At 35.3% G+C, this 14,328-nt stretch overlaps 1 pseudogene; it reads left to right on the forward strand.

Moving 5' to 3' along the window:
* The window catches only part of LOC101292768, an 8,604-nt pseudogene extending 5,194 nt beyond the window's left edge, over positions 1-3,410 (forward strand).
* The last annotated feature ends 10,918 nt before the right edge of the window (positions 3,411-14,328 follow it).

The following is a 14,328-nucleotide window of genomic DNA, read 5'->3' on the forward strand; positions in this document are numbered from 1 at the left end:
AAAAATTCGATTGGCATATCAAGTGATGTGATGGAGATGGATGATGACAAGAAGAAAAAAATCATGGTCATGTTGCAACAAGAAATGGAAGCAATAAGAAAAGAAATTGCTCAAAGTTTGATGAGAGCACGTGGGACCGTAAATTTTTATGTGTCAAGATATTTTTGTTTGTTACTTGATACATATGAACAAAGTATTTTGATATGTTGGTATCATGAATGTTTTGATGTGTTAAACAATCTTTTGTTACTACTTTATGTTACTTTAAGACATGGTTTGCAGGTTATTAATGTTATTATCGGCAATGTTTTGATGTGTTAAAATATTTTTGTTGATACTTCATGTCAAATTATTCAATTTTATCATATAATCATCATGGTTAATAAAAACAGTTAGTAAATATTGATTTATATGGACAAAGTTAAACAAACCATAGATAAATTATAATATATGAAGTTAGTTATAGTTTCATGTCTAAAATGGTCATCTACAAATTAGAAGCACTTTTAGTTAGAGAGTTTACCAAACACCTTCCATTGCTTTTAACACTAACAGCACATATTAAAAGTCAGTTTACCAAACACTCAGACATACTTTGTTTTTCAGTCACTTATTCTCAGGATAGCTTATAAGCCAGCTTTTCTTATAAGCCCAGCTGCACCAAACACATCCTATATATAGTGGTTATTAATAACAACTTTGAGGTTATGGCCTTATGAGTTTAAACTTCACTAGACATAGGTAGGTAGGGTATGAGTTATTAATAAATTTAAAAAAAAAGGTTATATATAGTGCCAAAACCTAACACCATTTCCATTCATATCCTCAGATTCCTTAACCTACTGATTAACCATGTTTCTCGAGCTACTACTTGGCCCTTTTCTTGCTCCCCTTGCTTTTCTTCATTCTCAAATTCTCCGGCAAACCGGAAACCAGCAACAGCAAGCTCCCAAAATCATACCCAATAATCGGTTCATTCCCAGCCCTCTACAAGAACCGTGCCAACAAGCTTGCATGGTACACAGAGCTTCTCCACAACTCTCCCTCTGCCACTTTCTCCGTCGACCACCCTCTCGGCCACCGCCTCATCATCACCGCCAACCCCGCCGTGGTCCATGCTCAAGACAAACTTCCCAACCTACCAAAAAGGCCAGTCATTCCGTCAAATCCTCCAGGAGCTCCTCGGCGACGGCATCTTCAACGCCGACGGTGACAACTGGAAGTTCCAAAGACAACTTGCCAGCCACGAATTCAACACCAAGTCATTGAGGAAGTTCGTTGAACAAGTAGTTGACACTGAGCTCTACGATCGCCTTTTTCCAATTCTATCCAAATCTTGTACGTACCGACCGAACCGTTCTTGATTTCCAAGACATTCTCCAGCGGTTCGCTTTTGACAACATTTGCAGAATAGGGTTTGGTTGGTTACGACCCGGAGTATCTCCTTCCTTCTCTGCCACAAGCGAAATTTGCGGTGGCGTTCGACGAGGCTGTCCAGATTTGCAGCGAGAGATTCGGTTACATGCGTGCGGTGTGGAAAATCAAGCGAGCTTTTCGAATCGGATTGGAAAGGCATCTCCGTCATGTGGTCTCCGACGTTCGCGAGTTCGCGAGCACCATCGTCAGGCAAAAGAAGCGCGCAATGGAAGAGACGAAGAATCTGGAATGTCACGATCTGCTGTCTCGGTTCTTGAGCTCCGGCCATTTGGACGAGAAGTTTGTAATCGACATCGTCATCAGTTTCATCCTTGCCGGAAAAGACTCGACCTCCGTGGCGCTGACATGGTTCTTCTGGCTAATCTCAAGGAGATAGAAGAGAAGTCGGAGACCGGGGACGGATACCATGAAGCCAAAGAGATGGTATACTTACACGCGGCGCTCTGTTAGAGCATGAGGTTGTATCCGCCGGTTCCGATCGACGTCAAAGAAGCGGTGAACGACGACGTTTTGCCGGACGGGACTATAGTGAAGAAGGGGATGTCAGTGGCGTACCATGTTTACGCTATGGGGAGGATGGAGAAGATATGGGGGAAGGACTGGGCGGAGTTCCGACCCGAGAGGTGGTTGGAGCGTGAAGTGGCGGCGGATAAGTGGAGGTTCGTGGCAAAGGACGTTTTTAGCTACCCGGTGTTTCAGGCCGGGCCGAGGGTTTGTTTGGGGAAAGAGATGGCGTTTGATCTGCAGATGAAGAGAGTGGTGGTTGGGGTTTTGAAGAGGTTTCAGGTTGTGCCGGAGAAGCGGGAGAATGAGGAGGAGCCGAAGTTTGTTGCTCACCTTATCGCGAAAATGAAAGGTAGGTTTCCGGTGACTGTTGTCGTGAGGGTTTAAGGATTCGTTAACCGTATGGTTTTACCATTCCTGTATTGAGTAGGAGTATCCGATCTACTATTACGGTACTAATAAAATGCACCGTTTGGCTTTTTTAAAGGTTTTTTTTTGGGGGGTTGGAACATGAGCATGTCAAAAGCGAAAGACCAAGAAGCGTCCAACATGAGTTTCATTACATGCAAGGTATGGATCTCGTGAATCATTCTTTGTCTTATTTTTTTCTTTTGAGACTTCCCAAGAGAATTGAGAAGAGTCTTATCTTCTCGAGTTCCACCCTCGTCAAACCAGGAAATCAAAAGACTCAACTCTCAATCTGTACATATGTGTAATGACCAAGGGGATCTTTATGTTCCAAATCACCCGAACATAAGTTGGTTTGATGAAATTTGGAACATGGTAGATGGAGTTTAAATGCATTGTATGCAGCTTTTGAGCCTCAAGTAGTCAATCAGATTCTTACTATTCCTCTCAGTCGCAGGTTTGGTCAAGATAGAGTGGCTTGGAAGTTAAATGCCAGGGGACTATTCTCGGTGAAATCAGCTTATACTATAGCTAGAGAATTGTTACTTGGTAATGTCTTTGCATCCACTTCTGATGGGGATCCGTATGGGAACATCTGGAGAGCCCGTTGGAGAGCTAAGGATCCTAGTAAGGTAGTCATTTTTGGTTGGAGATTAGTGCATAATTTACTCCCCACACGCACGGCATTAACTGCAAAAGGTTATGAGGGCCCTCTAAGTTGTTGTGTGTGCAACGAAGGGGTGGGAACTCTTGAGCATTTGTTTCGTGATTGCCGGATTGCAAAGGAAATCTTCTCTGTTTCTCCTTTCTCCTTTCCGGCATTTTCAAGTACTCAGAAGGATTGGCTTCTCCTTTAGTCCCAGGTTTATCACCTATATATACTCTTTGATAAGTTTCTAATCTTATTGTGGAGTATTTGGCTTAATCGGAATAATATTCTTTAGAGGAATAAGGCGCATTCTGTTCAAAGTCTTATTGCTTCTTCTATGGCATGGTATGACGATTATATCAAAGCTAATCTATCACAGGGTGATTCGAAAGCTCCTTCTGCTAAAAAGTGAAATTCTGGACTCATCCAGCTGCAAATTGCTTAAAGCTGAACACTGATGGCGCATTTCTCCCAAATTTCAATTTTGGTGGCGTTGGGGGTGTGATAAAGGACTCCCATGGGCAGTTTCAAGCTTGTTTTGCAGCAAGGCAAGCATCTATTTCTTCTCCTATTCAGGTTGTCAATGCGTTAGCTTGTGACCTATCTCCTTTAGCTGCATTAGTTCATGATATTAGAAGTCTAGTGAGTAGTATTCAAGATTGTAAAGTGGCCTATGCTCCAAGACAAGCCAATAGAGTAGCTCATAGACTTGCTAGCTTCAGTTATGAAGACAATGTAACTAGAGATTAGTATGTTCATGCTCTTGAATTCATCCAGGATGCCCTCATGTACGATATTTGTACTCATTAATAAAAGTATTTTTTCCTTTCAAAAAAAAAAAGGTGCGTCTATTGTCACCCCATAAACCACTTTGATCACCCCACACGTTGTTGATTTATTGAAACACCAAAATACCCTAATGTAAAATTACAACAAGGGACAATAAGTTGTTACAAATTACAAAAAAAAATTCTTTTTCTTTTTTATGTTTTTGTTTAGGATGAACACAAATTTATCATATTCGATCATGAGTCTGAAGACACTAGCATTTAACCTGAAGATGAGGTAAACTGTTTGTATTTTTTTTTTTTTGTTGATGGTTCTTCTATCCTTTTACTCATTATTTCTCATGTCAACTTTGTATGTAAATTCTCATTGACAACTACTGTATCGTATTTATGAACAACGGATAGCTCAGTTGGAAGGCGTTGCTACTACAGATACATTTACATACATTGTGCATTTTGATATCGACTGATACCATTGAGTTGTTGAATTTGTGAGTTTTTTCTTGTTATTTAACTTGGATTTATACTTTCATATGAATATTTGTTCACTTGGTGATTTTACTTACCTTGAGAAAATCTGAATTTGACAAAATATATGAAGAGAATGTAGGGTGAACAAAATATAATTAAGAATAAGGTTTTTTAGGTATTGTTAATGGGTGAACAAAGTAGATTTACAATTAAAATTATATGAGTAGGGTGTGAAGAGAATGTGGGGTGAACAAAGTGATTTGTGAGGTGGTAATAGACACACTCTAAATCAAATTATCCACTCAAGTTTCTTTTAGGAGATCGTGACCCCGTTAAAATGCACAAGTAGGCTAATGTAATATTACTTTAACGGTATAAATGAAAGACATGGTTGAATATTAATGGAGTTTTTTATAGAGGAAGGACGTACAAGCTTGTATTCAGTAAAGAACAAGATTATAAATACATAGCTTACCCCGGAGGGGCCACGTAAGAATCAAGACTATCCTAAAGTAATCAATTGTAATCACCTAAGAACAAAATCCAAATAGAACCAAAAAAACAAAATACCAAATCCGGAAAAAAAGAAAAAACATAAACAAATTAACTAATGCTAACAAACTTGCTTATTTGAGAATAATGACTCAAGGGTTGCCCTACGCAGAGGGAGTATCCCTAGAGTACGCCATTACTGAGCCTCCAGAGGTATCCTTGATACCAAAACTTGAACCAAACGAACCTTACGACTTTCCTTTCTTAATTACTGCTCCAAATTTGATATCCTACCATCTATATATCCTCTTTTCATTTCCTTGCACTTATTTGGGTGTTCCGATTTTCATTGGTCTCCCGAAGAGGCTTTATTTTCAGGGGCTTACTCATAGGGTCAAAAGTCGATTCTCACAATGGCGTGGAAGCTCCCTTTCTATGGCTGGTCGAGTGGTTCTAGTTAACTCGATGATTACTAGTATGCTCTCTCATAGTTTTTTTTGTTTATTCTTGGCCTCAAACAGTGTTATCTAATTTATGAAGGTGGGTAAAGAATTTTGTCTGGACAGAAAATGTGCTTACTTGTGGATATTCTACTGTTGCATGGGCGAAATGTTGTTCCCCAATCAGTGAAAGGGGGCTTGGTCTCAAAAATTTCCCAGTTCTTAATAGAGCGTTTCTTCTGAAGAAATTTTGGGATATTTTTACCTCTTCTTTTCATGGTTGCTATCTTCTTTCAACGACGTTTTTTCAATAAGTTTGGACAGTCATGCACTTACTACAAGCGACTTCTATCTGGCCTGGTTTTCGTCCTTTCTTCCAAGATATATTGGATGGTTCACAATGGATTATAGGCTTTGATACAACCCTTGACTTCTAGTATCATAATTGGTTGGGTTCTTCGGTCATTGAGCGCTTGAATATTCCAATTTCAGTAGCTAAGACTCTACAATTAAAGTTGTCAAAATTTATTAATAATGGTTTTTGGGTTTGTCCTATTAAGTTACAGTCATTGTGTGTGCCTATTTGGGATGATATCATCAAGATTACTCTCCCTTTCAAAGATGGTTTCGAGGACAGGTTGGTTTGGAAGTCTGCAACCGTTGGTAAGCTAACACCAGCTCTTGCTTATGATTTAAAACGTCCTCATCTTCCTAGAGTTCCTTGGGCTCGGTTTGTTTGGCATTCATGTTTTCGTGCGAGGAACTCAATAGTTTTGTGGAAATACATGCATGGAAAGCTACTTACTGATAATATTCGACAACTTCGTGGATACCATTTATCTTCAGTTTGCTCCCTCTATCATAATAATGTTGAGACTGCAGATCTTGCATTGTTCTTTTGCAACTAATATATGGGAAATCTTCTAGATTTGTTTCAGGTTCGGGGTATTTTCAATGATATTATATCTTTCTTTACATACCCTGTACGTCATGGTTATAGCTCTCAGTTAACTTTGCTATGGTGAGGAATGATTAGAGCTGGTTTTTATGCTATTTGGCATGCAAGAAATGCTTTTCGCTTTCAAGAGTCAATCATATTGCCAGGTTCCTTACTCCATTTTATTAAAATGCAACTTCATGAGATTAATCTTTTGAGTAAGGACACAATGAAAAATACTGTAGATGAGCTTTGCATTTCGCATCGCATTGATGTTAGGGGCAAGCCATCTAAAGCCCCGAAAATTGTTGTGGCAAATGATGGACTAGTCCGCATTAGTTTTGATCTGAACCTTGTCTGGATTTCTTTGGTGGGCTACTTGGTGGCTTGCAATTGTAATAGCTTTTGTTATTACCCTATATTTTCTAGTTTTATGCCTAATTTCTAAGCTAGATTTCATAGTTTTAGGCTTATTTATTTTTTGAATAGATGAGTATAATCTACAAATGAGGTGGTGCTAGCATACCACGTCCTTTAACTTTCTTTGTTGGTAAGGAAATATATGTATCTGTGTCGTCTCGGCATTTGAAATTGAAATGAAATAATAAAAAAATTGTCTTCTTTTTGAAAGGTAAATGTTGGTTATCTCTACTACAATAAGCCTGTTGTATTTATCAAATTGTGAATTGCCATAATTACCCCTAATGAGTCAATTAAAACAAATGAAAACAAGGGTTATTATGGTAAACAACAAAATAAAAAAGAAAAAGAAAATAAAACATAGAGATAGTTGAGAAGAACTACTTGGGTATAGTGGGACGTATAACTGTATAACACAATAAATCAAATTATCCACTCAAGTTTCTTTTAGGTGATCGTGATCCTGTTGAAATGCATAGGCAAAAGGTTAATGTAATATTACTTTAATGATATAAATGAAAGAGATGGTACGTTGCATATTAATGGAGTTTTTTTTTTAGAGGAATGACGTATGATCTTGTATTCAGTAAAGAAGGAGATTACAAATACATAACTTACCCCGGAGGGGCCACATAAGAATCAAGTCATGAGAATACCCTAGAGTAATCAATTGTAACCACCTAAGAACAAAATCCAAACAAAACCAAAAAAACAAAATACCAAATCCAGAAAAACCGAAAAAACAAAAACAAATTAATGCTAACAAACTAGCTTATTTGAGAATATTAACTCAAGGGCTGCTCTACGCAAAGGGAGTATCCTTAGAGTCTGCAATTACTGAGCCTCTAGAGGTATCCTCGATAACAAAACTTGAACAAAACGAACCTTTATCCATCTCCAATGTGCGCGTTTTGTTGAGAACTGATGTTTTTTTGTCTGCATATTAATGGAGTTTAAACTGAAAATAATTTAGTTGAACAGTATTTACTATTTAGTATTGAAATGCAATGTCGCATACTTAGGTACTAGTTTTTGAACCCGCGCTTTGCTGCGGGATTATGGTTGTATAGGTTGTTTTTTACTTTAAAAAAACCTGATCAAGTAAATAAAAAGCTGAGCTGAAATGTTTATACATACATAGATGTTTATACATGTAGTAAGTACAACATTGTTCAAAAACTAAAGTTTGTGAATCAGATGTTTATATATACAAAGATGTTTATACATGCAGTAAGTGCAAACATTGTCCAAAAACTGATGCTATTGTTCAGCGACAGTTGCAGTTAGAAGCGAAGCTGAGTATGGAGTTCATTCAAAAAAGCAGCTGACTCCATCTAGTTTTGTACAAAGTGCTTCACATAGTCAGGGTACTGTGGATCATGTAAGGTAGCTAGAATCTTACACAAAATGAAGCTTGTTACCTTTGTTCACTGCTAAAGTTCAAAAGTATAGTTGCAGTTATATGTGCAGCATCAGTTTAACAAAAGATATATACACAAACCGATCAGTGAAATTCATTCCTCCTTCTGTTTCTGAGCTTTTTTTGATGAATACAATACTGTTTCTTTGCCCTGGCTGTTACTTTGAAGTGAAAGAATTATGTTATTTTGCAGTGAAAAATGGACTGAAAAGTGAATAAAACAAAGTGAATACAGTTCAAAGTGAGATAAAAGAAAATGAAATAATTACCTCTTGGATTTTTTATCTTGTTCTGAGATGGACAGAGGTGTCTCTAGTTTATCTGCTGCTCTCTTTCTTTCTGAGGTTTTTTCAGGAGTTGATGAGATTGGGCATGTTTCTGTTGCACTGGTTCCAGTTTGTTGTATTGCTTGAACAATATTGGGATCTGGAAGTATGTTGTACACAACCTTTTCGGTTGGTTTGATTTTCAGTTGAAACAAATGAGTTTCATCAGTTTTAGCAGTTATTTCTTCAGGCAGACTTTCTTCATCTCTGTACTCCCTTCTGTTTAACAGATCTGAACATGAATATCCAAAGAAGTTTTCAGCTTGTTTTCCTTTCAAAGTCACTGTTGCAAGATTCTCATCATCTTTTATAGTCATGTAGACCCTGTAACTGTTTGAAAAAAAATGAGAGATAAGAACATATATGATTATATAAAGTCTGGTTGCAAGAAAATAAAAACATACATTTTTTTTGTCAAAATTTGCATGTAGTGTTAATATGCTCTAGACAACCAGTCAGAAAAGACAATTGCTTTGAACTTAAAGATAAAGAGCTATCATGTGATGCATATTTTACCATTAAAGTTTTAAATTGCTGATATTTATATGATAATGTTTCATATAAAATTGTCTTACCATGGAAATGGTATTTGTGGGCCATGCTGTGGGCAGATAAACTCATCACTATTGTTTTTTTCTTTCAATGTTTTGAAGCAATTCTGAACTGGGTAGCTTCTGTACCACCATTCATTGTTTCACGGAAATCTCAGAATTGAGGCACGACAGAGAAATGTTTCATTCTGTGATGGTAGTGTATCTTATCAGTGGACAGAAACAGTAAATTTTATTTAACTGGAAGAAATGAATGATGTATTTGTTGATAGTGTTTTTGATATTCGTACCTTGCATGATTCTGGGTCCAATGTGTATAGATCAGAAACTGTTTTCCAGTTTTCTCCTGATGTTGCTTGCTTGGATGGCAAATTCACTATAGCTTTGTCTCCAGGTTTAGAGAACCTGCAGTTTTGATAGTGATTACCATGAGTTGTAGAATTAAGAATAATAAAAAAAAATATGGAAGAATAAAAATGCATAACTTTGAACTTGTAGAATAAAACTCACTCTGCTTGATATTGTGATGTTTGTGGGATTTCTGGATTGAAGATTACACATGTGTGGTCTGTGCCTGTTGGGATTATCTTTCCTGTTTGTGTAACATAGAATAAATTGTAGTTGTTTATGATTTATAGTGTGGGTATGACTTAATCTTGGACAATATGTACCTTTATATGTAGCCATTTTTAAGCTGGTGAACACTGCAAATGCTGGTGCTGGTAGGGTGTGAACATATTCAGCATCAAAAGTTCTTGCAAGATGTGCCCAAAATGTGATGATCACAGATTCTCTTCTGCATTGTTGGTTTGAACAGTTAATTATTAACATTGAATGGAGATGGTAAATATATTTTGTTATATATAAGGACTTAGATATGGTACCTATGATTTTCGAGAGTAATTTCACGAATTGTCTCAAATCGGTTCTTTGATGGGATGAACTTCTCATATGTTGCCTCCACTTTTTTGATGCATCCGTACATGTCTTATATAAGAAGAAAAGGTACACTTTCAGTACTGTTATCATGAAATATAAATATACATTGTTTAAATGCTAAATGTGTAAGCTTTAAATTTTAATTTACCTGCCAAGATAGTTTGATCTTTGCTGTCACTTTGTTCTTTGAGGCAGTTTTCTAATTGATGGAATTGCAGGAAATTGAATGCATATCTTGGAATTGAACATGTACTTTCTTCCAGCAGTCTAAAGTTGGTCATCTCATTGAAGCCCAATTGGATATCACGATTTAAGACCTTGTATCCACTATCATGTTTTTGTACATGAAAGCGATAAATGTCGTAAAGACACCCCTCTTCCATTTTTGCAGTGTGTTGATAGTCATTTTCATGTACTTTGGCATGAATAGAGTCTCCCTGCATTTGACATTTCCATTAGAAGATGAGTAAAAGCTAGTTATATGAATGTTAAGGTAGATGCAGTCAATTTGTTCTATTGGATAAGAAAAAAAAAATCACATATGAGAGAGACTGTAAGTGATGAAAGGAGCTTTAATGAGCAGAGCATGTTATTTTTGTTTATTTGTGGAAATATAGAACTGAAAAGGAGTAAACATTTAAATGAAAGATATAGGTAATATATAGTTACCTTTTCATCTATCAATATATAGTGCAATCCATCATAAGCTTCACTCTGAAATTTTCTAGGTCTCCACATTCTTGAGACACGGATTCTGATTCTATGCACATATTGATAAGCCCTTATCTGAGAGATGGGTGTTATGCTCATTTTTTTTTTCTTGAACCTGAATGTTACAAAACAAATATATTTATTTGTCTGATCTATATATCTGTAGTAATAATATACATTATTATAAGCCCTTATAAAGCTAGAATGAAACATTATTATTATTATTATTTTTCAAGTAAAAGGAATATCTATAGAAGGCGTTAAATTTTTGAAACTTCAAGTTGATGTATGTAAACCAAGGATCAAATTGATGCATATAATTTTTGAAAATGTATCCATTTTTGAAAGTTTAAAATGTCATATTTATTCGAGTTCAAACGAAATCAAGAGACTTAGTTCTTAGTTATGAACTTATACATGAAGAATAGTGATCAACTTAGTCCTATTTTTTTTTTTGGCTTATACAAAACAGTGATCATGGTATAAAGCAATAGCAATAATACGAGATCTGAAGAAAGTAAACATTAACCAAAAAGCATTAAGCTAATGATCCTTACAAAGTAGATGAACTACAAAAAGAATTGGTGCATGAATGATTTGGCAATACTGATATATGGTAATCAAATGAACATATGGCTGTGTATTTGAATAGATAAAAAAAAGGTTTATTCTAGGAATGTTATGAACAGAAACTGCAGCATGAACAAAATTTGAATCAACTTAAGATGAAGGGAAACAGAAAACACAACCAAATAGCATAAAATAATACTAAAATATATCTAGATTCTTCTAAATTATAACATGCATCAAGTTCTTAGTCTTAACACATATATAAAGTTCTTAGATAGGAGGGAACTCTATAGTAGCATTTTGCATTACTATGTATTAATTATTTTGTTTCACAGTGAAAGATGATTTGCCAAGAAAGGCATGGTTGGTGATGAAGACGGGTAGTCTAACTGCAGGTGTGCAGTATGGGGTGCATGTTAGATTTCTTCACATTCTTTGTGATGCTAAGTATTAATCTTCTATTCTGAAATTCATAGTTATCATGCATTTTATAAAGAATTAACAATGCATAAAATAAATAATGTATTACCTGATTGTTAGAGATGAAGACCTGCAAATCTAAGACAGTATTGGGACATTGAGATCAGTAAGAAGATTAATTGATTAATGGGGATCAAAAGTACATTTTCAATAAACTAAAAGAAACGTATATCATACCAAGCAAAGAAACTCAATTTACAGTTTATAGACAAAAACCAATTTCTATACTTCTCCTTAACATCATTATACTTCATTGAGGTTAAGGCAGTTGCTGAAGAATTAGACAGTAAAAAGTAATTAAGATGATTATTGATATCATTGTATTTTGACAGGAAACAAAGAAGATAGCAAAAAGTTATCAATCCATTGTATTTTGACATGAATCAAAGAAGCAGACATAATTGATTGATACCAGTAATCAGTCTGGTTTTCTTGTTGTTAAAGCCAGTATCACCAGTGACCCTCAAAACATGATCTTGAGGGTAAAGTTGTCCATGATTTCTTGTACTTTCAAAACGTTGGTGGCCTTCTTCTGCAAGAGCAAACTTAATGAGACACCAGGAATAGTGAGTTAGATACATGTACTATACTCTTGTCTAGATTAAATACAGGAAATAATAATGTCTATGTGAAAGCAACAGATGTGCTTTCAATTATAGGATTTGAAATCCTTGCTGCTTCTCAGAAATCCTTCACTTAGCCTAGTCTGGTCAAGGATTTGAAACAGATGCTATTATCCATAAATGACCTTCAATCATACTCAGGAAGAACATGTAAATTGTTTCATACCACATTTGTTTACTTGGTATTTCTCTTTAAGTACCGAATTGTATGAATGAGTTTGTTTTGCTTGGATTTAGATTTCTTATTGAGTACAGATTTGATATATCAAAACTGGAACCATTGGTGGCAAAGGTGTGCATAAGTGAATTGGTTAAGAAGACTAACATCTTCAGAAAGAAAATTGGGAGGGTTACATGAACAGAAATCTCAAAGTACTTAACCAAATTCTTCTTCCATCAAATGGTTATAGACAAAAATAAAATTTAACATATATTACTTTGAGAAGAAAAGACACGAAGATTGGTGCAAGAGAAACAACGAACTTACACGTCTACAACCTCGACCAGCAAATGCGAACAGTCTACTCACAACGAAACAACCTTGCTCCTTCTCAGAAACCAGTATCAGTAGTAACCCTGAAAATATAACGAATTTGTCAAGCTCCTGCACTCCTGTTGGTAACCAAAACCATTCAAGTACCCAGAAATAAATATATGAGTTTTGAGGAAAGAATTCGTTGGGAAGAAAAGAATGGTGTGGACCGTAATTATGCCGATTCAATTCTTGTGACTGACGGTGTGAGTAAAGCTTTGATGCCGAGAAATCAGGTTTTCTTATTTATGACGGCACAGCTCGATTACCCAACTTACCCTAAGTGTATTGTATCAGGGTAAACTTGGAATTTCAAAGGGTAAACTCTAGAATTTCATCTCTCTTCAGTGAAATCTGTTTTAAGCAAACATCATATCAATTATTGAATTAAATATACCCAAATTCAATTTGAAACACTATATATATATATATATATATATATATATATATATATATCTTTCATTATAAGTTTTGGAAGACATCTTTGAAAACAATATTTTTGGTATACTTATTAGGTATTTCCTCACTGTTATTTATTAAAATTTTCAGATGATTTTTTGATGTAATTCTTGATAAAGCAACGTAGAGTTGTCCATGACTGAAAACTGGTTCCGGAAGATATATGCCAATTTGATTGAGTGATTGTCCTTGACTTTTATTAATAGTCATTGCGTAACATGGTCTAATAGGAAATTGTCGTCGTCTAAATGTAAATGGCCATTTACTTTCAATGGCAGTCAAAATAATTCTCGGTATGAAAACTTTATGTCCAATATTATTTCCTGTTAATATTTCTGCTTCTATTAGTCTCTCAAATAACTTTGTTATTATTAATCTAGTGCCATTACATAAACCACATATTTGATCTATATTTCTTAACAACATTATTGGCATATTGACTTTTAAAATCAGTTGATGTGCTGGTAATCCACTAAATTGAAGTTGGTATAGAAATTCTGTAGGATATAAAACATCTATATTTTCATTAGTACCAGAATTATGAGAAATTGTGTCAAAACTAAGATAAGTAATTTTTTCACCTGGCAATAAGTCTATCGCATAGTTATTTATATCGTATACTGTTGCATTTCGTGGAGTTACTATGGCACGTTCCCTTAAATAGTCAGTATTATTGTAATTAGTATTAAAATTAGCATAAGTAGACAAAAATATTGCTTCTACTGGATCTGTATAAGATTTAATTAACAAATTTTCTGGTATTTCAATCCAAGATGTATCTCTATCATTTGTTTCAAACACTGATTTTATACGACCTTCTCCAACTTGTAATATCCATTCTGCAAATTCTGAAATATCTTTTCTTTCATTATTAGTCAAACCATTTTTCATCAATCTCATATTTTCTGTCAAATGAAAGATTGTAAATAATGGCCACAAATAAGAACAATTTAACGAAGCATCAATTATTGCCTCTATGCCTTTTCCAGGAATAACAGGTAATATTTGTCTGAAGTCTCCGCCCAATAAAATTGGTTTTCCACCAAATGGCACATTAATTTTTATATTATCAGAGTCAGAAAGTATATCACGAAGACAGTAATCTAACAATTCAAAACAATGTTTATTACACATGGGCGCTTCATCCCAGATAATTAATTCTGTTTTTTTT

This window comes from Fragaria vesca, linkage group LG2, assembly GCF_000184155.1.
Source record: "Fragaria vesca subsp. vesca linkage group LG2, FraVesHawaii_1.0, whole genome shotgun sequence".
NCBI lineage: Eukaryota > Viridiplantae > Streptophyta > Magnoliopsida > Rosales > Rosaceae > Fragaria > Fragaria vesca.